The sequence below is a fragment of the Amblyomma americanum genome, chromosome 2 (assembly GCF_052857255.1).
Source record: "Amblyomma americanum isolate KBUSLIRL-KWMA chromosome 2, ASM5285725v1, whole genome shotgun sequence".
Classification (NCBI taxonomy): Eukaryota; Metazoa; Arthropoda; class Arachnida; order Ixodida; family Ixodidae; genus Amblyomma; species Amblyomma americanum.
The window spans coordinates 89756735-89783564 of record NC_135498.1 but is presented as its reverse complement, the minus strand read 5'-3'; the positions used below and the strand labels follow the sequence as shown (position 1 = coordinate 89783564).

General features: G+C 47.4%; 2 non-coding genes across 2 annotated transcripts; one reads left to right on the top strand and one right to left on the bottom strand.

The window, feature by feature from the left end:
* Positions 1-5113: 5113 nt before the first annotated feature.
* Positions 5114-5185, bottom strand: TRNAS-ACU (transfer RNA serine (anticodon ACU)). The gene has a single exon. It is a non-coding gene; the product is annotated as a tRNA-Ser (tRNA).
* Positions 5186-6241: 1056 nt separating this feature from the next.
* On the top strand, positions 6242-6313 carry TRNAA-UGC (transfer RNA alanine (anticodon UGC)). Its single transcript has one exon. It is a non-coding gene; the product is annotated as a tRNA-Ala (tRNA).
* The last annotated feature ends 20517 nt before the right edge of the window (positions 6314-26830 follow it).

The window sequence follows — 26830 nt, the reverse complement described above, 5'->3', positions numbered from 1 at the left end:
AACCAATATTATGTTCATTACCGAAGCGGAAAGATTGACTAGCGTTTTCTCGTCACGGTTATGGGCACAAACAGCGCAACTGAACGAGTCATGGAGAAGAATTCGCTAATGTGCTTGGAAAAACGAATGAAGTCATCTCAGTTACCATTATCATCAAACGGAAGTCAGAGTGCTTGGAATGTGGCTGTAAAACACAGGACGAAGTAGCAAAACCATCGCCTCTCTTAAGAGTACAACAGAGCAAGTCGCCAGAATCAGGCGAAGAGTGAGCAGTAAAAAAAGGGGATGATAGAACAGGATACTCTGTCTCATAAACAGTCTCGTCGCGAGCAGGGTAACGCGCAGTCTCCCCTGCCACGAAATAAACACGCAAAAAACTCTACAAATCGACACCACACTACGCAAATCGTACAAAACGGCGCTCAAACTTCCAATGTCAACACCAACCGAAAACCTAATGGGACTGGGAGTATCGAACACCTTCGACCAGCTACGAGAAGTGCAACGTAGTGCGCAACCAGACAGACTCACTCAAACGAGAACGGGAAGACACCTAATGGAGAAATTTGGGCTACCCCTGGGCACCCAAAAAGACAAGGAGGAGAATAATAATGAAGACAAAAAAAACATCCGGGTAAGACCCTTACCCAGACACATGGACCTCAATATACACCATGAAATGCGACATGCCAGAGTCCGAGCACTCAGCTGGAAATTCAGCGACAATCCCAGCGTAGTCCACATTGACGCAGCAAAGTACCGATACCAATGTTAATAATTGGTTTTTTTGGGGGGAAGGGGAAAGGAAATGGCGCAGTATCTGTCTCATATATCGTTGGACACCTGAGCCGCGCCGTAGGGGAAGGGATAAAGGAGGGAGTGAAAGAAAGCAAGAAAGAGGTGCCGTAGTGGAGGGCTCCGGAATAATTTCGACCACCTGGGGATCTTTAACGTGCACTGACATCGCACAGCACACGGGCGCCTTAGCGTTTTTGCTCCATAAAAACGCAGCCGCCGCGGTAGGGTTCGAACCCGGGAACTCCGGATCAGTAGTCGAGCGCCCTAACCACTGAGCCAATGCGGCGGGTCCGATACCAACGCAAAACAAAACTGAAAACGATCACCGTTGTAACAGACTAAGGAGGGAAGGAAAGAAATAACCAGCGCAACGATAAACAACCCAAGCATAGAGGCAGTTGAAGAGGCTGCCATTACTCTGGCAATATCGCACGGCAACGTAACAGGACAGAACCTCACTATAGTGACGGGCTCTAAAGAAGCACGCAGAAACTACACAAGAGGCAGGATCGACAGCATAGCCAATCATATTCTACACACGAGAAGACGGATAAACACTAAACATAACATAGTATGGGTTCCGGGACATGAGGGGATGAGGAGCAACGTGGCAGCAGACGAGTTATTCTACAGTACGTCAACCGAGCAGATTCAACACTTTGCGCCACGGTCACCTTTGACCCTGTTACCCCACGTACTGAGACATACTCGATCATTACAGGGGTCAGCGGAAACGCTACCCAGCCTCACACAAAAGGCTATTCAAAGAGGAGGCTGTAGACGGCCGCCGACTACAAACCGGTACCTAACAGCACATGCACAAACAACACAAGATTTTCCCTGCACTATATCCAGACGAATGTCCGTGGTGCCAATGAAAACCTACACTCGAGGATGTCACATGGACGTGCCCCCATGCATACTTAGAGCCTAAAATAGACCACCCGAGTGTGACGCAGTGGGAGCACTTGCTGGCCAGCCAGGACGAGGAATCACAACGATTTCGCGTACGTCGAGCCACGCTGGCAGCTGTCAAGTGGGGCATCCTGAACCGAGGATCGATAACGGCGCCTAGTTACCCGTTAGGGTCACGAACATTTCAAACTGGATGCCATTACAGTATTTTCTATCCATCCATTCATCGTCGTTGCGATCGCCTTCGCTCGCTTCGCCAGCAGCGTCGCACGCCTGATAACATGTCGGAGGACTGAAAAGGACAGCTCGCGTGCGCCGCAACCACAGCTCTGTCGTCTTTATTGCGACAACAACATAGCTAGACAACCAGACTAACCTGGACCTGCAATCATGATTAACCAAGGCTACCATGCTATGCCTAGGTTTCGCTACGTATATCCTGGCATAGCCGAGCTAAGCCACTGTCAATTTTTTTTTTAATTTTGTACAATATTCTGCGCTAAGAAAATTGGATTGCTTTATGAGAAAAGAAAATGGCACATTAATTGTCTCGCATATCCGTGGACACCCGAACCACGCCGTAAAGGACAAGAGGAAGATGGAAGTGAAGCAAAAAAGAGATAAAGAGTGCCGTAGGAATAATTTCGACCACCTACTTAGTGATATTTCATGTGCACTGATATCGCACAGCACATGGCAGCCTTTGCGTTTCCCCTCCACCGAAACGAGGCAGCCACGGTCGGTTTCGGACCCGGGACCCGCGCGCAAGCCATTTGTTTACTACTGTTACCACTGTAGCTTGACTCACTGGTATCCTATTTCTCTATTTGTAGCTTTCGTCTTTCACTTCTTTCTTGACTGCGCAGTTAGGGGTTTTAGCGCTTTTGTTTGTTTTTTATCATTTCGTCCCTATTTTTAGCGCTACTACTATGTCCTCTCGAGGAGCCCATCAAAAGTGTGAAACGTACTAGCGCTATTTTTTAAAGCGAGCGCTTCACTATTCCCCTCCGTAGGTTATTCGCTGTGTGCGCCGTGTGCGCGGGTTTGACCTTGAACAGACCATGACCCACATGACAGCTACGTCGTCAATCAGCCGCCGCCATCGCCGAACCCAGCGCTCGCATGCTTATATAGGCCGTCGACGTTCATTGTGTTCATTGGCGTTGACATTAGCGTTTACAACGTTCGGCACTCCGTTGATTTTAAGGAAATGAAAGGGAGCTAACTGGCTCCCTGGGTCAGTGGACGCTTCAATCGCGCTCTGTGGTACGTAGAGGTGGAGAGATAGGAATGTGGGCTGCATTAATTAGCACTGGCAACATTGTGGCCAGCCGCCGACCGCGGCGGCTGCGTTTTTATTAAGGAAAAACGCTAAGGTGCCCGTGTGCTGTGCGATGTAAGTGGACGTTAAAGATCCCCAGGTGGTCAAAATTATTCCGGAGCCCTCCATCACGGCACCTCTTTCTTCTTTTATTCTTTCACTCCCTCCCTTATCCCTTCCCACACGGCGCGGTTCAGATGTCCAACGATATATGAGACAGATACTGTGCCATTTCCTTTCCCCAAAAACCAATTATTATTATCAACAATGTGGCAGACACAGAGCACTGAAGTAATAAGCCGCAGCGTTTAGGGTGACCAAACTGTAGCACTGCCTATTCGGTGCGCGGAACCTTCTCAACGTTACAGACGCCAAGCCGCGTATACTTGCCCGATACACCACAGCTTTCACTATCTAACCAAGTTCAGCAGTGTTTAGCAACTAAGTTTTTAACCAGGGTCACTCAGTGCCAACGATTCGACCGAGCGAACACGGCTTCTCTAAATGTGAAGTATACAGTTCAGCAGGCTGAAATAGGAACATTCAGTCGTGTACGCGATTTAATCGCTAGAAGCTAAGGCTGCCGCTATCCTCGACGCGCTCGTGCACATCCCCTGCCGTCGACCACGCCAAAGAAAATATGCAGGCCTGTGAGGCAGCACAGCAACCGCTCTCTTCCCGCCCCAAGCTTACAGAGGGGAATGGCAGGCGGCCCTGCTTGGTGAAATTAAATGAAGTGAAACTTGGTTTTAAAGCGAAAGCTCTACTATTGCCCTTTGTAAGTTGTTCGCTGTGTGCGCGAGTTTGACCTACAACTGAGTAGAAATAATGACAGCTATGACGTCACTCAGCCGCCGCCGCCGAAACCGATAAAGTGCGGGAGCTTCGACACCAAAGGAAAGGAGCATAAATGGCCGCCTGGGATAGTCGACACCTCAGTCGTGCTTTAAGCTACGTGGCGGTAGGGACAGTTGTGCGCTGCAGGGTGGCTTCCTGGCCTTACCAGCCTGGGATCTTGGGGTTCTCGCATATGTGGCGGGGTCTCCTGGTCACCGGGGGCATCTGTTGCTAAACCGTCGTCGTCGCTTCAGATGATACGGTTCTCGCGATACGCGTCCTTTCTTTTTTGATCTTTCCTCTCGTATCTGTTTCAACCCTTCATACTATCTGCACGTGGCAGCGATTGTGGCTCCGCTTGAGCCAGTGGGCAGGTTCATGCACTTTCCTTTTCATTTTTCCTTCAGTCGCAACGAAAACACGCCGCATGCGTTGGCATTGACAACGCTGTGGCAGAAACGCGCCACTGAACCTGTAGGAAGCCGGCGTTCAATGTGTCACCAGCCTATCGTGACCAACCATTAACTGCCCCGCCACTTGCGAGGCTGGCCGGGTGGGCGCGCCACCTATACAGTGCTTCAATACATCCTTTGATGGCACGTGCCAGTTCTGTGGGGAGGTGTCTGACACCTTCCACATGGTTTGGGCGTGTCAATCTAACCCATCTATCCCCCCCAACCCCAACCCCACCAGAGAGGACTGGGAGGCGGCCCTGCTCGGCTGTCAAGACCTGAAGAGCCAAAAGGCCTTGGTTCAACGGACGCGGGCGGCGTTGCTTGCCAATGTGGCCCCGGAATAGGGCCTCCACCTAGTACTGTGAGGGGAAAGGGCCAATAGGGTCCTACCCCAATCACCTTTCTGTAAAAATTTAATTGCTTATAAATATTTTTCACCACCACCACCTATACAGTGTGCGGAACGCACTCAACCGCCAAGCCGCGTCTGTTGAGTACACCAGCGATGTACCACAGCCTTCGCACTCTAACCTAGTTCAGCAGTAGTTAAACCCTAATAATTTTTTTAGGAAAAGAAATGACGCAGTAACTCTCTCTCATATATCTCGGTGGACACCCGAAACGCGCTCTAAGGGGGGGATAAAGGAGGGAGTGAAAGAAGAAAAGTAGAAACGGGTGGCGTAGTGGAGGTCTCAAGGTAATTTCGACCACGTGGGGATCTTTAACGTCCACTTTCATCGCACAGTCCACGGGCGCCTTTTGCGTTCCGCCTCAATCGAAACGCTGCCGCCGCGGCCGGGTTCGAACCCGGGTACTCCGGATCAGTAGTCAGGCGCTCTAACCACTGAGCCACCGCGGCGGGTGGCCTTGCTTGGTTGCCCGGACCTTCAGGCCCAAAGGGTTTTGGTCAGGAGGGTTAAGCTGACGGATTCGACCACAGGGGTCCCGGAATAAAGACTCCACCTGTTTCGGGGCTCGTTAAAGATGCTCACCTCTTTATTTTGGCTGAACAAAGGCTTTTCAGCACCATCGCAACCATTCACGGCGTTTCCAGCAAAACAATGGCGTTGTTTGTTCCGAACGCCTGCCTTCATTTTTCGTCGGCTAGCCTCACAAAAAAATTGGCTGTGGTCTAGCTCTGGTTAACCCTAGTTGAATGGCGAAAGCTTCGTTTCCTAGGCACCTCGTCTACGCAGGGTCTCATTCCGATGCTCACGAGAACTCAAAGCGGTCTCTTCCGCAGTTGAAGAGTCACTCCGGGACGTGGCACGATTACTTCTAGCCGCATCTTTGTTTCGACGCTTCTCGAGTCGTGCGGCGCGCTGTTCTGGCGTCTCTTGAGCGCGTTCTCTCTTCCTCGCTTCGTTCTGTCGTTGTTGCGTCTCTTTCGCGCTGCCCATAACGACTAGAGTCCACTGGGGTGAAGCGCATATATAAACCTGCCGCGAGGCGACACCTTCTCTCCCTCTACCCCAGCGGAGCACATCTGGTGGAGCGAGCGGTGACGGCAGCGGCGTCGACGGCTTCGCCATCTGTTGAAGCGCGGCTGCGGCATTGCTAGGCAACGGCGGCTCAAGGTGGTTCGTTGGCCACGGCATACGGCTGAAGTGCACGGCGAGCCGAAATGGCTCGCTAGCTGTAGTAGTAAAGCTTTCGCTTAAAAACGTGCAGAAAATCTTGTTCTCATGCTGAATTACGAGTCAAAGAAGTGCGTTCGTTTAGGTGCACCGCGCTACACTTTTTGTACACTAGCGAAAAAAATGGAGTCATGCTATACCGATCACAATAGTTTAGCCAGTGTAGGTAGAAAAAAATGGCTCTGCTGCTGCTTTCCTTTCATATACTAATCATTTTTGTTCATTCGTAGTGAACACCGACAAAAACATTTGACTCACTAGTGCGGTGAAACGTCGTCGGGGGTGTAGCTCAGAGGTAGAGCGCTCGCTTTGCATGCGAGAAGTCCCGGGTTCGAACCCCGGCTCCTCCACTTTTTGGTTTCTGTTCTGTTTCCCATTTAAATGTCTAATGCTCTCTAGAACATAACGTACAGACCTGCAGCCTCTGTGGTGCTTTTTTGGCCGTTCATACACCTTCGCGCAACGCTTCAAATTACCTCTTCACCTTACCAGCTATACCGCCGTTCTGAATTTTTTTTAATGACTAATAATCATGACGAAAACCACAATATGCTGTTGAGCAAGAAGTCGCTAGTTTCCGCATTGTACATGCGTCGGAAATTCTGTGAAGGCGGATTTGAGGACGCACGGCTTCCTGACCTTTGAAAGCAGGCTAGAGAGGCTCCAGCTGTTGAAATTCTTCCTTCAACGTGGACCAAAAATATGCATTTTAGGTAAAGTAAAATTGACGCCAAAAATTGAACCTTTCTACGAAATCGCCGGACATGGTGCTATGTGCATGCCACGTGAGAGTACCGTAATTGTTAAGGGATGAATGGAATGCTGCTGGTTTTTGTTTGCCCTTTAAACTGCTTTGGAATAAAAGTGCTTGAAAACCATTCGTGCAATGTAAGCCTGATATTCTTCCTTCCTGTCCTGAAGACGCGTTACTGCTTTCCCAAGCGAACAACATTTTTCCAGTTCTTCCTTTTCATCTCATCTACTCCTTATTTTGTTAGTTTAGGGGTGTTTCTTTTCTGAGCGGGTAATAGAAAAATTTTGATGCAAATGAGAAAAAAAAATAAAGATTATAAATGCTATTAGGTTGGCCGATGGAATCAAGTGCAGGAGTGACCGTTGATGCATTAACTGCGTTCAAGCATGATAAGATGCCGAACTGACCGATAAAATTCCCGTTGCGGCCGGACGCCAGTACCTCGTCGTTTTCAAAGTTCGGGGACCCGCAGTAGATGGGGAATTTCGACCTCTAATGCCTGGAAGCGGCATATCAAAAAAGCCTAAGATGGAGAAAAGGCTTCGGCAGTGGAGCCATTACCGCGTGACGGCCAGCGCGAGTGCAATCACGACCCGGATTCTACGAAACGCTGCCTCGTCTATTGACGGCGGGAGAGGTTTACCGCCGACTTATGGCCCAAAGCAAGTGTGCGGCGCAGGGAGTGCTCCTTCCTCGTCAAATAGAGGGCGGCGGAATCTAGACTGAAGTGGTGGTGGTGGTGGTGGGGTAACACGTTTATTAAAACAGCCTTTATATTGTGCGTTCAACAGATCCTAGGCCTAGGTGACGAGAGCACGTTGCAGGTTCACGTCCCGGGAGGCGAGCCAGGTGGGCCACGGTGGGGTCGGGGAGAACAGATAGGCAAGGGACTGGAAGGCCGGGTAGCACCGTGTAAGGCAGTGCTATATATATGCATATGTGAGTGAGCCGTTTGAGCCCGGAGGTGTGGATCTGTACGTTTAAAAACAAAATTTTGGTGGTGTACCAAGGTTATTGAATTGTATTCGGCGACGAATGCGAGCTTCATGGATGTGAGGTGACTGGGAAGTTGAGGTGGTGTCGACGGATAGATGGGAAGGTTGGTCGCAAAATTTGGGCGGCATTGTGAACACTGGAGGCCACAAAGAGATTAGGGTGCTCGGAACTGATCCAGAGTTACCGGGCTCGAATCAGACCGCAGCGGCCGCGTTTTGATGGAGGCGAAACGCAAAGGCCCCCGTGTGCTGCGCGATGTCCGTGCACGTTAAAGATCCCCACGTGGTCGACATTATTGCGGAGCCTTCCACTACAGCACCTCGTTATTCCTTTCCTCTTTCAGTCCGTTCTTTATCTCTTCCCTTATAGCGCGGGGTCCGCCGCGGTGGCTTAGTGGTTATGGCGCTCGGCTGCCGGCCACAAAGTCGCGGGTTCAATCCCGGCCGCGTTGGTTGAATTTCGATGGAGGCGAAATTCTAGAAGCCTGTGTGCTGTGCGATGTCAGTGCACGTAAAAGAACCCCAGGTGGTCGAAATTTCCGGAGCCCTTCACTACGGCGTCCCTCATAGCCTGAGTCGTTTTGGGACGTTAAACCCCCTTAAACCAAACCAAACCTTTTAGAAAGGTTCACGTGCCTGCCGTTATATGAGAGAGATACTGCGCCATTTCCTTTCTCCCGAAACCAATTATTATTATTATTATTATTATTATTATTATTATTACCTTTCAAGTTAAAAGCTTCACTACGCCACATTTTCGAGCCGTCAGCGGGGACACAATGAATATGATGACAGGCGACCAGCGTGTGGGATAAACGAGACGCCTCAGTGATTCAAGTTTGACCTTGAATGTAGCTAGAGGTCACGGTGGCCGCAAGTTTCACTTTGAATGTAGGTATAGGTCAAGCCGTCAGAGGAGCCGAAATTTTGACCTTCAATGTAGCTAGAGGACACTGTGGCCGCAAGCTTCACCTTGAGTGTAGGTAGAGGTGAAACCTTGAGCATAACTGGTGGTAGTCAGGCAGCGACACCAGCGGCAGGAGGTAGGGCAGGAGGGAACCATGCTCAGAAACGGGCCGCGAACCAACGTAGGCGCGTGGGTTGACTATTACGATGACTATAGGGATGAAGATCACGCAAGTCTATTTCTAGCATCAATCAACCCAACAAACATAAAAACTCCTCAAAATCTCCCAGAACTATCCCATCTGGACATTTGGAATGTCCCCAGGAGGTTCTCATTTTTTCCCGAAGCACGAAACAAAGAAGAGAGAGGCGGGAATAAACGCTGACTAACAACCAGATTTAAAATCCACGTTCTATAGAATATATACATCTCGCTCGGGCAATAAGGGAAAGACAGAATCATGACAAACGCATAAGGTGTACACATGCTAAAAGATTAGGACAACGCACGCTGATAATCAATTTCTCTGAAACAAAGCGCTATTGAAGTTATGCAGACACACTCGTCGCTCTTTGGTCGGACGCTGAAGGCTTCTTCAATCTCCCTGGTTCGTTGATCAAAATACGACGGGATGACCATTCTGCAGATAAGCTGCGGAGCGCATTCATGCTATCTGCACTGTTTCGCTAATTCACTGCTGATGGCGCCCTTTAGGGATCTTTTCTGCTCTCAAAGCCGTTTATTCGAACAGCTCCCTGTTTGACCAATGTAGGTGCGTCCGCATGACAGAGGTACTTTATAAACCCCCTTTTCACACATTTCACATGTTTTTTCTGGTGCGTTTTTCTTGCATTGATTTTTTTCTTTGCTCGCTGTTGACTTTGGCGCAATGGCTCCTTAACTTGTTGGGTGCTGACATGAACACTTTTACACCAGCTCTTGCTCTTACCCTTTTGAGACTGTGGGAAATGCTATTAATGCAAGGAATGACCGCGTACGGCTTCCTTTATTCTGATGTGGTTGTGACATAATTTCTGGCTCTAGGTTCTGCTCCGTTCTGCGACACTGGATAGCAGTCTCGTCGGGCATCCTGCTGCTTTTAGCCCACGGTTCTGGGTGTCAAAACTGCCTTGAACCTCATGATGACAGGATCTCGTCAATGCGGCTCTCATTGCTGCTTTTTTCTACCCCCGCTTGATGATCTTGGAGTGCGCAGATGCGTAGGGGAGCAGTCGCTTCTAGCTTCGTGGTCCGTTCCGCCAGCATACGTGAGCGCCTAGAAAGGCTAGCCTCAAGTCAAGAAATCGCATAACGCTGTTTTCTGGGAGTTCACTTGTTATTCCTAGTCCTAGTTCTTCTAGTCTTTTTATTCCTTAGCAAAAGTAGCAATGAGAGCCGCATTTACGAGATCCTGCCATCATGAAGCTCGAGGAAGTTTTGACGCCCAGCACAGTCGGCTGAACGCAGCAGTTTACCCGACGAGACTGCTATCCAGTGTCGCAGAAGGGATTCTGCAAGCACTTAGAGGCAGAAAATATGTCTCAACCACATCAGAAGAAGGGAAGCCGTACGCGGTCATTCCTTACTATAATGATATTTCCAACAGTCTCAAAAAGGTAGGCGCAAGAGCTGGTGTAAAAGTGCTCATGTCAGCACCCAACAAATTAAGAAGCCTGTGCGCCAAAGTCAACAGCGAGCAAAGAAAAATCCATGCAAGAAAAAGTACCGGAAAAGAACATGCGAAATGTGTGAAAAGCTTGGTTTAGGAATTACCTCTGTGATGCGGATGCACCTACATTGGTCAAACAGGGCACTGTTTGAATGAATGACTTCGAGAGCACAAAATATCCCTAAAGGGCGCCATGAGTAGTGAATTAGCAAAACATTGCAGAGAGCATGAATGCGCTCCGCAGCTTATCAACACAATGGTCATCCCGTCATATTTTAATCAACGGACCAGGGAGATTGAAGAAGCCTTCAACATCGGGCAAAAGAGCGACGTATATGCATCAGCATACTTTCGATAGCGTTTCGTGACAGCGAAATCGATTATTTGCATGCGTTGTCCAAATCTTTTACCACGTGTACATCTTATGCGTTTGTCATGCTTCTGTCCTCTCCTAATTGCCGAGCGAGATGTATATATTCGATCGAATGTGGATTAAAAATCTGGTTGTTAGTCAGCGTTGATTCCCTCCTCTCTCTTCTTTGTTTCGTGCTGCGCTGCTCCCGCCACAAGAACATGAAATGTGCTAGAATTTTACACACAAAGGAAATATTTATTGAAAAATTCGCCAGATCCCGCCCATATAACAGGAAATAGGAGCGCAATACAGATGTAATTTCAGTTTATTAGATGTGCTCTTTGCTTTTAAATGAATACAAACAGGAGACGCATATGTATGCACCATTTAACACAATGTACGGAGCACTACGCCACCAGCAAATAATAATGGCCGAAATTTTCTCTAGCTCTGAGAAATCTGAAAAAAATGGAGCAATAAAAACATAATACAGGCTGAAAGTTGATGCACCTTAAACAAACATTCTAAAGGGTACAAAAGCATATATGCACACGAAAAAGCAAACGCATGTAAAGAGCAACCTCGGTGCCAAAAGAAAAGACGATATGGGCGTACGATACAGATACGCGGTTTCAGGTTACGGATATTCTGCTGGGTCAAACCTCCCTCTTGCTCGAGCCTCGGAGTAATCTTGAGCGTGTTATGAAAACACGAAAAAAATTAATTCTACGAGGCGAAAATAAAAAACGAGCATAAACCACATACCTTGACGACGTTCCCAACAGAAACCCGGGGATGAAATAAAATGCTGCAACTGTATATATGAGTTCAACGCAGCCTTCTGTCCTGCGCCTTCTCACGGCGCAGCGAACGCTCAAACATACGCCTTACATCCTCGTTACACCCCCGTTCCGTTTTATTTTTTTGTGACTAAGTGTGGAGACAAGACAGCTTGGAGTCGGATGGAAAGGAGGGACGTCTTGAGGTATGAGCCCTGGCTCGCCGCACCCAAGGTACAGCAGACAACGCGTGCGGCACAATACGGCGTGGGAGGCGAGATCAAGGTGATCAAGGTACAAGTAATCCGGTGGGGGTAGGTTGGGAGTCAGCGACGCGAACACAACACAAACTATACCGCTGCGACAGGACGGCAATGTAGGTAGAGGAGGTTAGTCTGGTATAAGAGTAAGAGTCTGGTGGGCTTCCGAAGATCTATCCCGCCTATGACCGCATTGGACGGCCACGCTGCCACCAACAATGCGGCACAGTCGTCGAGGGGCTGAGGGATGCAGAGTGCGCGCTAGGAGTCGCCCATTGCCTTGAAATCCGCTGCCGTGAACGACGCCTGTAAGAGCGCCATTATGGCGTAGGGCCATGAAGCTGTGCAAAAGACTTGCGATGCGCCGCGCGCCGCTGCACCAGTTCCAAAAGGAATTACGTGGGCACGCCGAGGTGCGCGGGAAAGCTGCCATGAATCCGCAGCCACGAAGTTCACGACAGCCCAGTGATGAGAGAAAGAGCTGCTGAGCGCTGGGGCTTGCGCGCGAGCGGCTAGGGGCTGCGCGAATACGTGTGCGCAAGATGGCTTCCGTCCAGCGAGGAAGCCGGGCGAGCGACGGGAGGCCCATTACTGCGCCTCTGCTAGACAGCGGCGCAACGAGGACTGCTGGTAATTGGAGATGCCTGCAGGGACCGCCGCACCGTGCTGAAGTTGCAAACACTATTGAAGACAGGCACGTTGGTGACCGCCGCTCCCGGCGATGGAATGAAAAGGCAGACCGCCGTCGCCTGCCTGCCTGCAGCATGGAGCCGACGACCCACGAGAGAGATGCGGGGTGAACTGCGCTTCCTTCGGCTTTTCGAACAAAACTGTTTGATCTCTCAAAACGGCGAGTGCAAGCGCAAAACCTTCTCTCCCCGTAGCTTTTGGCGCGAGGGAGAGAGAAATGGGAGCAAGGAGTCAACTTGTAGTTTTTGTTGAAAAGCATTGGTCCCAAAAACGTTCTCCCAGTTACCTTTCTGGGAGCAAAATGCTAATATTTGTTTCTGTTTCTGCTTAACACCCTCGAGAAAACGTTTCTAGGACATTAGTGGGCGCACTTCCCTTTTGCTTGTGTCTCTATGTTCTGCCTCAACGGCCTGGAAATGTTCGATAAATGTTTTACTGGGACAGGGACATCCCATCCTTTCTGGGCGCTCCAGGGGAGGTACGTTGTTTGCTGGGAACGGGAAACTTGGGCGCCTACCCACTCCAGTAGAAAACGTGAATAGCATGGGACAGGCGGCTCAGTTTCTGTCGCAGAAATGCGGTGAATTGCAGGAAAAGATATCTAAGCTAGACAATGAAATCAAGGGCTTGAGAAAAAGAGTGACAGAAATGAAAGAAAGATAAAAGGCGCGTGTATCTGTAGGATCAGACCTCCAACAGTGGGTGAAAAATCTTGAGTTCCAAAGTAGGTGAATGAACCTTGAAGTCCACGGAATCCCCGTTGTAGAGAGTGTAAACTTGATGTCCACTCAAAATGAAATCGCTGAGAAGCTCCAGGTATCTCAGCTTGCAGCAGCTTCGGCTTACCGCTAGGCAAGGCAACGTGCAAGGAACTACTGTCTTCTTTACATAGCAAGGGACCAGAGACACGTAGCTCCAGAAAAAGTACCCCTTAGGGACGGCGCCCCACGTATTTTCTGTTCTGAAAACTTGACTGAGAAAGATGCATCAAAAGGGAAAGGTGCAAGTTTGCTTGGTACACAATCGGCAAGGTCTTTGTTCTAAAGACCGAGGAAGCTGATGCACTTCTCATTAAGGATACGGGAGAATTTGACGCACTGTAAAGAGTACAATTTGCTGCAATAACTAAACGATCTATGATGAAGTGGAGTTTCACTTGCCGAATGATGTAAATGAAATTGTGGCAGCCTTTCCAGTAGCGTGCCTAGAATGTATCTACCTAAATACGTAATCTGTGAAAAACAAGGATCCGTGTAGCTGTTTCCTGGATTTTCTTTCTAGTTTTTTGTAATCATACTAACTGAAGCATGGCTTACTAACGAAAGTGATGTTTTTTTATGTTTGGGATTAGCATTGTATATTACAGGTGGCGTTCAATGTCAAATCATTAGTTCTTATACTGCAGTTTCACCAGGGTATAAAATATTGTCCGTGGTCGCTAACAAACATGTATTTTCAGCGTGCTATCGACCACTGCCGAGTAATTTGTCTGCCTTTCTGCGGTTCTACGATCATTTGCGTGCATTTGTGGTTAAAAATGTTAACTTCAAAGCAATAATAGGCGGGGATTTCAACATTCACATGAGTGCAGCAGTCATTCATTGAATGTTTTCAATATGGGTACATTATCCAACGGTTTTGTAAACCTGATTAATGCGGCTACTATGGTTACACCCGAAGGTTACTCAGTTCTGTATTTATTAATCTCTAATTCCATGCCATCAAACATTAGATGTAGAGCACTGTCATGTTTATCAGCGATCATTTGCCAGTGTTTCTGTGTGCAGGAACACACTGGACAACCTCCGAAAGTCCATTGTGTATCTATATTTGTAAATAAAATTTTATGCCAGCAGTCATAATGCCGTAATAAAAGAACGAAACAAGCGGGTCGAGGGAAAACCTTCCACCAGTGTTGTACCAGTTAATTACAGACGCGACTCCGAAATCTTTTGGCGACTCCCTGTTCTCAGAAGAATGGGCCGAACCTAATGGACGCCATTGAGGCTTACAATATGTTCACTTATATACCGACCATGTTATACCACAAAAGCTTCCCTTCCAGAACAGCCGCCACGGTGGCTGAGTGGTTATGGCGCTCGGCTGCTGGTGCGAAAGATGCGAATTCGATCCCGGCCGCGGAGGTAGAATTTCGATGGAGGCGAAATTCTAGAGGCCCGTATATTTTGCGATGTCACTGCACGTTAAAAGACCCCAGGTGGTCGAAATTTCCGGACACGTTCACTACGGCGTCTCTCATAGCCTGAGTCGCTTTGGGACGTTAAACCCCCATAAATCTTCCATAACCCATAGAAAAAGTTAAAAAAGCACAAAACCCTGAATTATAACTGAATTACGGCATGAAATTAATGTGAGGGACAAGCTCTGTGTTCTGCGCTGTTTTTTGTCCCTTCCTTGTTTGGCTTTGACGCGTTGCGGTGTTTTTCAAGAACAAAGCTATACCAACATTTCCTTCAGACGCCAACGTCCGATGAACATGTTGCATTTAAAAGCATCGCAGTATGCCAACCATGATGTCGCATTTAAATGAGGCATCTTTCAATCAGGCATCTTTCCTGGGTATTGAATGCCGTCAACGCAACACAGTGCAAACATTTTCGGAAGCTCCTAGCCGCCAGGGCTGCCACAGTGCGTTGACGCGCCGCAAATCGGATATGCACCCAAGAAACTTCAGGCGTTCCCGTAAGACGAGCGCGCACGGATGGTTCTTCTCGGCCCGTGCTTTGATTGCGTCGTGCGAGTACCAGTGTTGCTCGTTGCAACATGTTTTCAGCGGCCAAAATGTCTCCTGTGACCCCATCACGACGTGGACCGGTACCAGGCTGCAGCTTGCGGCCTGCAACCACCCTCCTGCCGGAAGCGCGCATTCAGGTTCCCTCCGGACACGGAGCGCAGAAATGCCTTGAACGCAGCTGTGCGGCAGGATAAATGGCTGCCCACGAAACGTTCGCATCTTTGCTCTGCCAACTTCGTTCAAGGTTAACCATTTTAATAGCCTGCTTGTACCGTAGTGTGCTCCTGCTCTTATGCTTGCTTTGATGCATGGCCGAAGACGCGATTGAACGGTATGAGCGACCAATCTTAACGTGCTCATTCGCTCAGTTAATAACTACATCTATCAATAGGACTGCTACTTGGAGCCTTACAAGGTTACGTTAAGTTTTTTTGCGGTTGTGTGGCGCGTGCAAGGCGTCGTAGAGCAGCACCCCATGCTACGCTCGGTTGGTGCTAAACCGAAGAACACTGGCTCGTATTTTTCTAGACCAGCCTGAGGCCTTTCCACTGTAGTACTGGTCACGACGCTGCGATACGAGCTCGAGAATCTGTTCGCCGAAAGCGAACTCGCTTGACGTTTCTTTAACCTTTGCTTGCATATTTGGCGCTGTAGTTGAGGCGTCCTTCCTCTCGGGATCGCGTGTTCGATCATGTCGGCGGCGACAGCATTTTGGCAGAGGAGAAGCCGTAAACCGTTCGAGTATTATTCGACGTCGGCGGGCTTTTAGAGCACATGGTGGTTCAAACATACTTTGTTGTGGTATAGCGTTCCTCGTAGCAGCTGTAGCTTCATTAGATTTGGTCTGCCTCTGGTCGGGTGGAGAAAGGATGGATGACGGCGCCAGTGCAGCTCTTTACTGTTGTCATGCAGTGCGTGCTTCTTGTAAAGAAAACAGTTAAAAACGCAACTGCTGTAGCTAGAGCGAACGACCTTATGCGCATGTTTTTCTTATTCTGGTGTAGTGCTTCCAGCGCCTGAAAAATTTTATTTAATTATATGTGCCCACTCCAAGAATCTACTTCTGTCCAAACACCCTTAGTGTTCTTTTCTCCATTCTCTTTTTTCCTGCCGTCCATGTAAAGCTAATATTGTTCTCATTTAGAAGCGTATTGTGACATTTTCATTTTTGTTTTATAGGACGAATATTAAATGAACCTACACATCCAGACTACGTACCATCTGTCTTCCCTTATCGTGCTTCAGGGAACATTGTCCAAAAAATTGCCAGATTTCAACGTGTGTGAACGAAAAGAAGCACTGAACTAAGCATGCATACACGCTACATGTGCTACCGGGCCTAATGGATCTGATTCCGGACAAGTGTTATGCACTTCTCAAATAGATACAAGTGATACAGGAACAGATGTCTGCCATACTGCCCCATCTGTAACTTCAGATGTCTGCATTGAAGAAAAGTGTAATATGAAGACACAAACCCCTCCCAGCATGCAAGTTGTGTCAGACTTGAAAAAAATGAAGCACTAAGGCAGCGTTTGGCTTGCCTAGAGCAAGATCTTTCAGCAGCAAATTAAAAAGTTGTTGAGCTTGAGAATAAACCGGCTAATAATGCTGAGATAACCAAAGATGAGGTAACGCAGACAATGAAAACTGTGAAGTTTTACACAGGGTTCGTGGCTGCAGCTATGTTCTCTGCATTCTTGCAGTCAGTGCTGTCGACGTAGCAGCCGTCTGCAACATGCCATGATCCAGAAACACAATTAATCCTTGTCCTCATGAGGTTGCGTTTGGGCCTGCTCACTTAAGACGTGGCTTGCCGATTTGGTATTTCAAACAGACTGGGAGTGATATTTTTCATACGTGACTGGATGTTCGATCTCGCCGCCAACCTGAAGCGGTTCATTGTCTGGCCATCTCGGCGGGAGCTTGAAGCCGATGGGCCAGCAGCATTTCATTACACTCTCTTTGATGATCTCGCGGGAATCATTGACTGCACGGAGATATTTATACAAATGTCGCTGGTAATGACTGGAAGTAGCCAGACATATTCCAGTTACAAGCACCACAATACGGGAAAGCTACTTGTCGTGACATAGCCTGCAAAAGCCATAACGTTTGGGTCGAAAGCATGGGGAGAAAGGATATCTGGCAAGGAAGTTAATTTGTTTAGTGGCCTTCTAGACAAGGTTGCGGAAGGGGACGTTTTCCTGGTTGACCAAGGATTTCGATGCAATTACATATTTGCTGCACGAGGCACGACACTGCTGATTCCATCCCTGCCCAAGAATCGTCCCCAACTACCAGGGGCTGAAGTTACAACGTCAAGGTTAACTGTCTAGAGTACGCATCCATGTCGAAAGGGCAATTGAAAAACTGACAGTTTTCCTAATTTTCCAAACTGTTTTCCCACTGAACTTTCTGAGGAGCGGCGACATAAACTTTGCAACCATTGACAAAGTTGAGGCAGTATGCATTGCATTATTTATTCTGCAAACTCCTATCATCAACAATCGTAATGGTGCAGGCGGCTTATATCTAGGTGCTATGATGCTGCTGTGCAAAAAGATGGACAGAAACAACGCACTGATGAACAACATGTAATGATGTGTATTCATGCGCACGAAGTTATTGCAAGTGGTTTTTATTGCACAAATTATCTGCTACACTGTACTCGCAGTGTATCTGCGCAATATACATAAAGGTTAAATCTCTTGCATCTCTCTGCTAAGCCGAGGAGTTGTAGCATGAAAAGCTGCCATAAAAAGTTCACTTTGAAACAGGCATAACTTTCAAGACTATTAATGACATAGTTCAGTGCCACCTGGTTTCATAGCACACAGGAGCATGGCAGCACGCCAGTGCGTTCAGACTTCGGCACATCACTGGTGTCAAAGAACAGAAAACCTGCTTAATCCTTCAGGTCAGAGAAGTATGTTGCATGAGGTGAAGGGAGAGTGCAATAAGAAAATTCTCCGTTCTTTAATCATGGTGACCAATTCCTCGACAAGCGTTGCAAGGCCATTGCCTGGGTGTGCGCCCAGGTTTTGCACACATTAAGTGAAATATTTCTTGAAAAAGTCATCGTTAAACAACTTTTCCTATTTGGTGCCTTGTCAGTAACACGTTTTCTTTGCACATTCAATTTGTTGAAGACGTCCATCGATTGCAGCTCGGCGAATATGTGGCTGAAAAATAAAAAGATTTTCCCTTACCTTTAGCCTGCGCCCAAAAGATCTCGTCAAAGGCTATTATTTCTCTTGCCGGTGAACATCCTGTGAACACCACAAACATTTGGGCCTGCACCGGCATATATTATGCATGATTATGTCCGAGAAGCAAGCATTCAGTTAGATATGCAAGTTTAGTGCAACCATTTGTGAGTGAAGCACCTTTCATTGTTGCAGGATATTTTACTTCCAGCACTGAATGTGCACAGCATGCACAAGGCACTATAGCATGTGGAGACGCACTAATCAAAGGCATGCTTCATGCAATAAACAGCCCATCTCTAAGACTACAGTTCATGTCATTTGGCGACCCGAGCTCGAAGAATGCTTGCTTAGCATTTTGCTCTGTTTCAGAGCCTCACTGCAAGTTGGAAACTTGAGCGGTTTTTATATACCCCATAATCTCCGCAACACGACTCGCTGCAACAGTTCTGCATGCTGCCATGCGGTGCAATACAGAGGCCGTAATTCTGCTTCAGCGTTGTTTTATCCATCTCAGCGACTTTGCCTGGCTAAGAGTTGACCCCTCAAATTGAGTGCAGCAATCAGCTGTCAGCTGCACTTTTATGACCGTGTTCAAGTCAGTATCCTGGTAGAGTTCCCCAACAGGCCGTTTTACGGATAGCTGCTACCCCCTTGGCTGATGGTACAGAATCCTGTGCAGTTGTCTCAGGAGAATAGTCAGTCTCCTCACTGTCTGTCATGAAGTCAGGAGCAAAGTGTTTGATGCAATTTCATGCAAAACAGTATATGCATTAGTACCCTACTTGTGACGCGGTCGCATCTTATTCTTTGCAGCAGGGTAAACACTGGAGCCATTTTAAGTGTTACAAGATTAGAATACAACTTTTTCTCCTAGGCGCCGAAAATCAGTCTGTGTTCTTTACACACACTTGGTGCAGAAAGCTGGACACTTTCTCATCTTTGAAAGTAGGTACTGTGTGGTCGTGCGTTTTGCTGACTTGAGATGGTGCACGGCCTATTTTCTGCTTGAAAAATTCGATTTTGGAGTCTGGTGCTGCCTACGAAAAGTTGAGTGCTTAGTTACTACTTTGCCAGAAAAAAAGCAGAACACAAGCAGTTGCAGAATAAAGGCAGAAACTTACTTTGCCTCCTTTCGATGCCTCAATCCATTTGCATGCAACGTCGACTGGAGGTGGGTTGTTAGGCCATACTGAACCTATGTCTCGACACTAAACAACAGTGCAGCCAAGTGCGTACAGCATTCTACAAGGCTGAAATTTGCATTGAAACAGGCTTTAAACATTAAATAGTGTACAAAGAATGCTGATAAATGTGGCAATCAAAAATGTGGAAGAGATTTGAACAAGAGAATATTACAGCATAGGACCACAAATTTTCTATGCACAACACGCTTCACTTAGAATTAATGCACTGTTTTTACGCAGAAATGTGGAGTAAAAGATGCGGCCTATTAAAAAAAAATCCCCGAGCTGCTCTCACCTCGCAGCGCTGACTTAGTTGCTTTACCGTTCGCTGGATGATACCAAGGTCCGGAGTTCGATCCCGGCCACGACGGCTATGTCTTGGAGGCGAACTACAAAACCTCCCGAGTGCTCGTCGAAGAACCTTAGGTAATATAAATTAATCGTAGCCCTTTACAACGACATCCCGCATTGCCTGAGTAAATTCGGGACTTTAAAACCGCACAATTCACAAACAGATTCAAAATGTTTTATTACACAAGCGTCGCTGTTCAAGCAGTCGCGTTTTTCTGATTTCTGATGTGATTTATGCAGAATTTTCGAAACTACGATCGGATTACACGCGCGTGCGCACACACACAAAATAACAGGTAGGGACTATGGCTTTGCGCTTCGCATTCTGAATCGCTTACTTACCCGGCCATGCAAGTGCAGTGAGCATTTTCAACAGTTCCTTCGTCCTTCAAAACGTGTCATGATTGGTACTGCTTGGACAGTGCTTGGCTGGCCTCTACCGTCGCCGCGCTTTCCTTCCTTTAAAGACTTGAGCTGTTTCACCTTGCCGCTTATGAACATGCTCTACGCCTCTCCTAGATTAAAACATTTAAACTGTCGCCGTGTGCAAACGCACACTCCTTCAACAATTTACACGTAAATATCTCCTCCTATCGCAAGACGCAGATTCCTTGGGCCCGCCGTGAAGGCGAACCGCACAACGTCGTCGTTAAGTGGTTCAGGCAGCTCCTCGCCTTCAAAAAAATTAAATGAAAATTGATTTTGGGGAAAGGAAATGGCGCAGTATCTGTCTCACATCTCGGCGGACATCAGAACCGCGCAAGAAGGAAAGGGATAAAGGAGGGAGTGCAAGAAGAAGGGAGGATAGAGGTGCCGTAGTGGAGGGCGCCGGATTGATTTAGACCACTAGCCATTTTTAACGTGTACTCACATCGCACAGCACACGGGCGCCTTTGTGTTTCGCCTCCATCGAAACCCGGCCGCCGCTGTTTGCGTTGTGTAATATATACCTAAGGTAAGGGTATATATTACAGAATGGGGGAAGTCAAGTGAGAAAAATTGATTAATAAAAGCACATGACCACATCCAGCATAAATTTCTTGTTGGCTTAGATAAGATAGCCGCCCAGGAACTTTGGGGTGGATTTCTGGTAGGCATGTTTCGAGGATTGCGCGTATATAGGATTGGGGGAAGTGGGGGGGTTGGTAGGGGCTGAATTAATGCGGCTGTGCAGTAGACGTTCGTCTTCATGACTGAACCGGCTTTTGTAAAGATTATTGGCAAGACTTCGTTTCGTTACTGGCTAGGCTGTTCAAATTGGTCCTTACTACAGCAGTGCTTGATAGCCAACAGGTATGATTCCGCCCTGGCACTCTGCGTCAATAAGAGAAATGTCTCGAAAGCAGCTAATGGAGGACATGATAGAAATCTCAAATTTTCAGATGGCATCGCACTGCTGACGAACCCAAGGAGAAATTGCACCGCTCGATTTATTATCCAAGCAAAGCTGTTCTCAAAGCTGCTACAAAAAAAAACTTCCTCCAGTAATTACTTCGCTATTTACTGCAGTAAGGCTTAATTAGATATCGTGCTGAAACGCAGTGTTTCATCTTTACCGACGTTGACCCTCCACCCGTTAGGTCGTTAGCACTCCACTGCTGGTGCACACGTGAGGAAACTCCACTTTGAAAATGGGACACTAAACAATTGCTGAGCTGCGTTTCTGGTGGGCTTTTAGGCTTTTACGTATTCTTTTAGGCTTGCATCACCACAACTTTTACATACACTCATGGCACATTATGGTAAATAAAAACCCAAAAATTAAATGCAAAAAGAGGATCTCAGCAGATGACGTGTATAAAGCACCGGTGTTAGGTGGCATTGTTCGTGAACCAGCCGTACGTGGTGTAGTGAATAGCATATGCTAGGCTTTACTCCAAGAATTTCCTGTCCCTACGTTGTTGCGCACCTGCGCTCCACACATGCGGTGAGGCGGCATGAAAACAGCACATGTAGAGGCAAGATGGTGTTCTGCATAGCGCATGACGTCAGCCACCCGTGTGATTGGCAGAATGTATTCAAGCGCCTTTTTAAAACAAACATCACGCACCATTTCTATAAATCTGCGCCTGCCGGTTCTGCAAAAACGCAAGCGATATTATTGAGGCTGCTGCGCTCGAATAAAAAATAATTCACTACGTTGTGTCCAATCAGGCTTAGCCCTTTTCTTTTTGGATCACGCGATTCTCCTCTTGAATACCCTCCGTTTTCTTCGTACATGCACCAATAGGATACACTCAACTGCAAACTCAATCTGCAGAACACTGTGGCATGTGTCATGTTATCTTCGGTAACGTGCCCGACCGCCATGTACAACGTGGACGATAAGTTATGATAATATTACTTGAAGTTCTTGTGACACTTTCATTATTATTGTGGTTCCTACAGCAATACGGCTACATGCTTTTCTACTTAATACCTGCAATCAAGGCAGAAAATATCTGGTCCACATCCGCCAAGGTGCAAATCAAGAAGCGCTACAAAGGCGAAGACCAAGGAGTGACCAAGATGACGCAAGCTCTTCGCGGTTCCTTGGTTTCTCTGGCACGTTGTGACCGCGAATACATACCAACTATCCCCATTAGGGCTTATGAACGTCGATCTGGTGACAGAATGGTTCCAAAGCTTCTTATACAGTGTTAGACTGTGAGGTGACAAATGCTGCAAGGGAAAGGTTGCCTGATTCGGATGGTAGGTGCATCTCTATTGCATTTAGTTTCCGCAATATCTAGCTTTGGGTCGGTGGTGGTTGTGAAAAATATTTATTAATAAGAATCTACAAGAGAGAGTGGCAACTGACCTTAAGGGCCGGCCCCTTACAAATAATAGGAGGGGACCCTAGTCCAGGACCGTTGTGGCTTTCGCGGTAGCTCGGGCCCGAGCGACCAGGGAAGAAGAGAATCAGCCAACGCTCCTCGCTTTTGGCTAGCCCTTTCGCAGGGGGATGAAAGCGGCTATGCTGTGTTCGATATAATTTAATAGTTTATTCGTAAGTGATAACCGGGTTAGCTTCTGACACCTCAGGCGGCGAGTGTCGAAGCGATACCCGGTGGTTGAGCGCGCGGGCTGAGGATTCTTCAGCCTCGTTTCTCTTTAGTCTCGATTGTGCTGGGGTCCAAGTAACAACACGTGTGTCCGGGCGATCCTGGTACTCGCATCTATGTAAAATTTTGGGGCGAGTGTGAAATGTTTGGGGCACGGAAAGTGAGTCCCTGAACGTAAGTGTTCTGATGGATTACTGCGGCCGTATATCATCCCCTGTGGTGTGGGCCAGCAGCATTCGTGTAGAAGGCTATGTAGCGAGAGCCGCTGCGTCGCTTAGGGCCGTCGCACGCGCCGTTCGGCGGCGCTCCTGAGTCTCCTTCATCGTGTTCTGTGGCAGAGGTCGGACCTGTAGCGGGTGGCGCCAGTCCTCTGCAACAGTGGTCCGTTCCTCCGCATGCGCTTTGTAGGCAATGTGTAGGCGGTTTGGGAGGCTTTTTCCGGCTGAGGATTTGTTCAACGGCGAGTATTGGTTGTTTAAGTACGCTTCGCGTAGCTCCGCAAAGGTGTTTTTCATCCCGAGATCAATGAACCGTTGATTTAACATCGTTATGGGGAGGTCGAGGGCGCACTTATAGATTTTGCGAGGAATCACCTAGTGCAACTCTGCGTTCATTGTGATTTTAACTGACAGAAGTGACACTTTGTTCTTTTCTTTTATAAATTCCTGTTTTACGACATTCTTCTAAAGCTGCCGGCATAGCAGGCATGCAATGCATCATAAGCACACGGTCCGTTAGGCACCTGTGAAATGTGCAGCACAACCTGCTTAGGTTCTGCTGCCTACTCTGCACAACGGATCCACCTCACACTTTATCTTTCACAGCCGCCACCTGCCTGCCCAGATGACAGCGTCGGCTTTTAGTCAGAAGGCTGCGGCCCATTGGTAACAAAACCTTCCTAGTCGCGTTAAATGTGCGGACGTCGTGATGGCTGAAAAAGAAAGGCAAACTCTTTCTGCATCTGTCCCCTCACCTCTTTCATTTCATTTCTCCATTCTGCCTGCTATCCTTTATTTCCGCTGCCCCAGCTCAGGTGCTTCAGTATCGATGGCAGATGCCGGGGCTAGCAAAAATCTTTTCCTTCCTTTTTGCTATTATTTTTAATAAAACCACTACTACAACTACTACTGCTTTCTGCAATTTCGGGCGGTTTAACTGTCTTAAAAGCTGAGAGGCTCTGATAGCCACACGACTGTAGACACGGTTCACGATAAGTACTCCAGATCCTTGTTTCTTTTCATATGCCTCCAGCAATATAGGTATTCTCCGGTGCTTTGAAACCGACTTCGTTTTTTTTCCGACGAATAACAAGTACGAATACATTTTGTAGAAGAACGGCATATTGGGCGAGTTGGAAATGCTCCATAATGTTAAAAAAGCGCTAAGCAACAAGGACGAAGAAAGAAGAGAACACAATCAAAGGCGCTGATCTTACAACTAAATTTTATTTGAAGTAAGCAGGTCAATTTATACGTACACAAAAACTACGCACATGCGCATGGTCAAACACAGATGTACTCATTTAAAAATGCAAATAAAAACACACCGCATCAAAGGCTCGTGCAGTTATCGCCGATATGCTATCCCCTGTGCAACAGGCTCATTTCCTTGGAGGTTGGTAAAAGCTGGAATTGCTACTAGTTGTTTAAGTATGGCAGTAAACAAATCATGCCTTCATCAAATGAGCAGCAGTCTCCTAGCCCAAGTGCGCAAGTGCTGGGAAGGAGGATACCCGGAATCGGTTACTGTGTCAAGTGCTGATGAAGTATTAAATGCGATGAAGTCCTCTGAGCGCACCTCAAATGTGCAGTCTAGTCGAAAAGAAAGGAAGAGAGTGACTGTCATGCCATATGTTCACAACCTGTCGCACCATTTTAAAAAAGTGGGGGCTAAGTACGGAGTTCATGTTCTTTTTTCAGCCCATAATAAACTATGTAAAGTAGGGGCCGCAGTACAAAGAAAAATGGAAGGACATAGAAAGAGGAAAGTGTGTAACAGCAACCATGTCAATCAATATGTCCAGTGCAGGACTGGCATTGTCTACCAGATCCCTTTGTCATGTGGTTCTACGTACATAGGTCAGTCCAGCCGATGTATTAATGTACGCCTCATGGAGCACGCCAATTCCTTGAGAAAAAAAGAGACTAACCTAGCCAAGCATTGCTTCACGTGTAAATGCGCACCGTATTTGGTCGACATGGAAGTGTTGTTTGTGCACAATGATCGGCGCCCAAGAGAGATAACAGAGGCCTTCCATATCATAAGAAAGACAAGCTGTTGCGTCAGCACACCTTCAGTATTCCTAACCTCCAAGGAAATGAGCCTGTTGCACAGGGGATAGCATATCGGCGATAACTGCACGAGCCTTTGATGCGGTGTGTTTTTATTTGCATTTTTAAATGAGTACATCTGTGTTCGACCATGCGCATGTGCGTAGTTTTTGTGTACGCATAAATTGACCTGCTTACTTCAAATAAAATTTAGTTGTAAGATCAGCGCCTTTGTGTGTGTTCCCTTCTTTCTTCGTCCTGGTTGCTTAGCGCTGTTTTAACAATATGGAAAATATTTTCAGTTTCAAGGCCAATGTCAATAATCTGATGAAGCTTAGCTTATGGTCCCGTGTTTCTCTTAATCACATGCGAGGCTTCGTTTTCTGGTTTAATTTCTTCGCTGCGATGGCTGCCGTCTATGTCCTCCCTTTGTCTTCACGCGCGTCACGGAATTTTCTTTTCTCGCCATTAATGCAGTCATTCATGACCGCTCAATCTACAATTCACGCGCCTGTTTCGAGATGAACCTGGGAGACATTCCTGAATGATTCCTGACGCCGAAATCTTGGTGCGGCATTTTCGACCGCGTTGGTTTTAAAAGGCGTGCGCGAAGCAGCTGTGGTTCGACACTACATTTCGCTTGACATGCCTGCGTGCATACGGTCGGTGCATTGTAGGCAGCGGCAGTCGTCAGGAACCACCTGCAGAACGAACTTTAAAAGAATATCAAGCAATCGTTAGCAAATACAGGCAAGCAGGAGCAAAACAACTTTGGCAGGCTTATAATGCCGCAGAGAAAGGGGAAAACTGACTCGGGTAGCGAGTGTTATTGGAGAACGGCTGCTGCCAAGAGAAGTGGAGTCCGACACACGCCTGTTCTACTGAGGCCCAGACGAAAGCGAACCAGCAGAGCACTATTAAAGCTGGCGCAAAATGTACAAGAAACGGTCGCTAAGGGCACAACTTGGCTTTAGTCAAATATCTTATCAATGTCGATTGTCCTAAATTAGCCGTGCAATTCAGATTTGATAATCTTTGTATGATTTTTTAGCTGCAGCAACTGGCCGAAGCTTTAGTATGTGCTCCAACCCCGTTGTTGAGCATTGTGCGTGCGCAACACAACGTGCAATCAGAGCTGGTAGCGCCTGAGCTGTGAACAATGATTCTTTACAGGATGAAGCGAAAAACTAGAGTTTATCTTCTAAGAAATGATGAGCTCTAAACACTTCAGGAATGCTAAAAAAAACGCGTCTCATATTACATTTTACTGTGTATCTTGTCGGTCACTTCAGTTCAGCAGTGTTGAAATAATCGACATTACAGACAGATAAGTATGCAAGGTAAACTGGCTTCTTTTTATTATCGGTCTGCCTGGAACCCACTGGGTTAGAAAGCACGCACTATGGTGCAAAAAATTTCGTACATTTTAATCTACACACTTATAATTTTTTCACCATGTCACATTGCACAGTCGTGTCAGGTAATACCTGTCCTAAGTATCTTTTGCACGATTCAATACAGCGCATAACGAATGCAGCCATGCTATATTTAAGGCAAAGCGATTCCTCTTGATGTGAAGATTGCAGCATATGTCAATATATCTAACTCTTCGTGCTTATTAAGAATAAGCACTTTAGTTTAT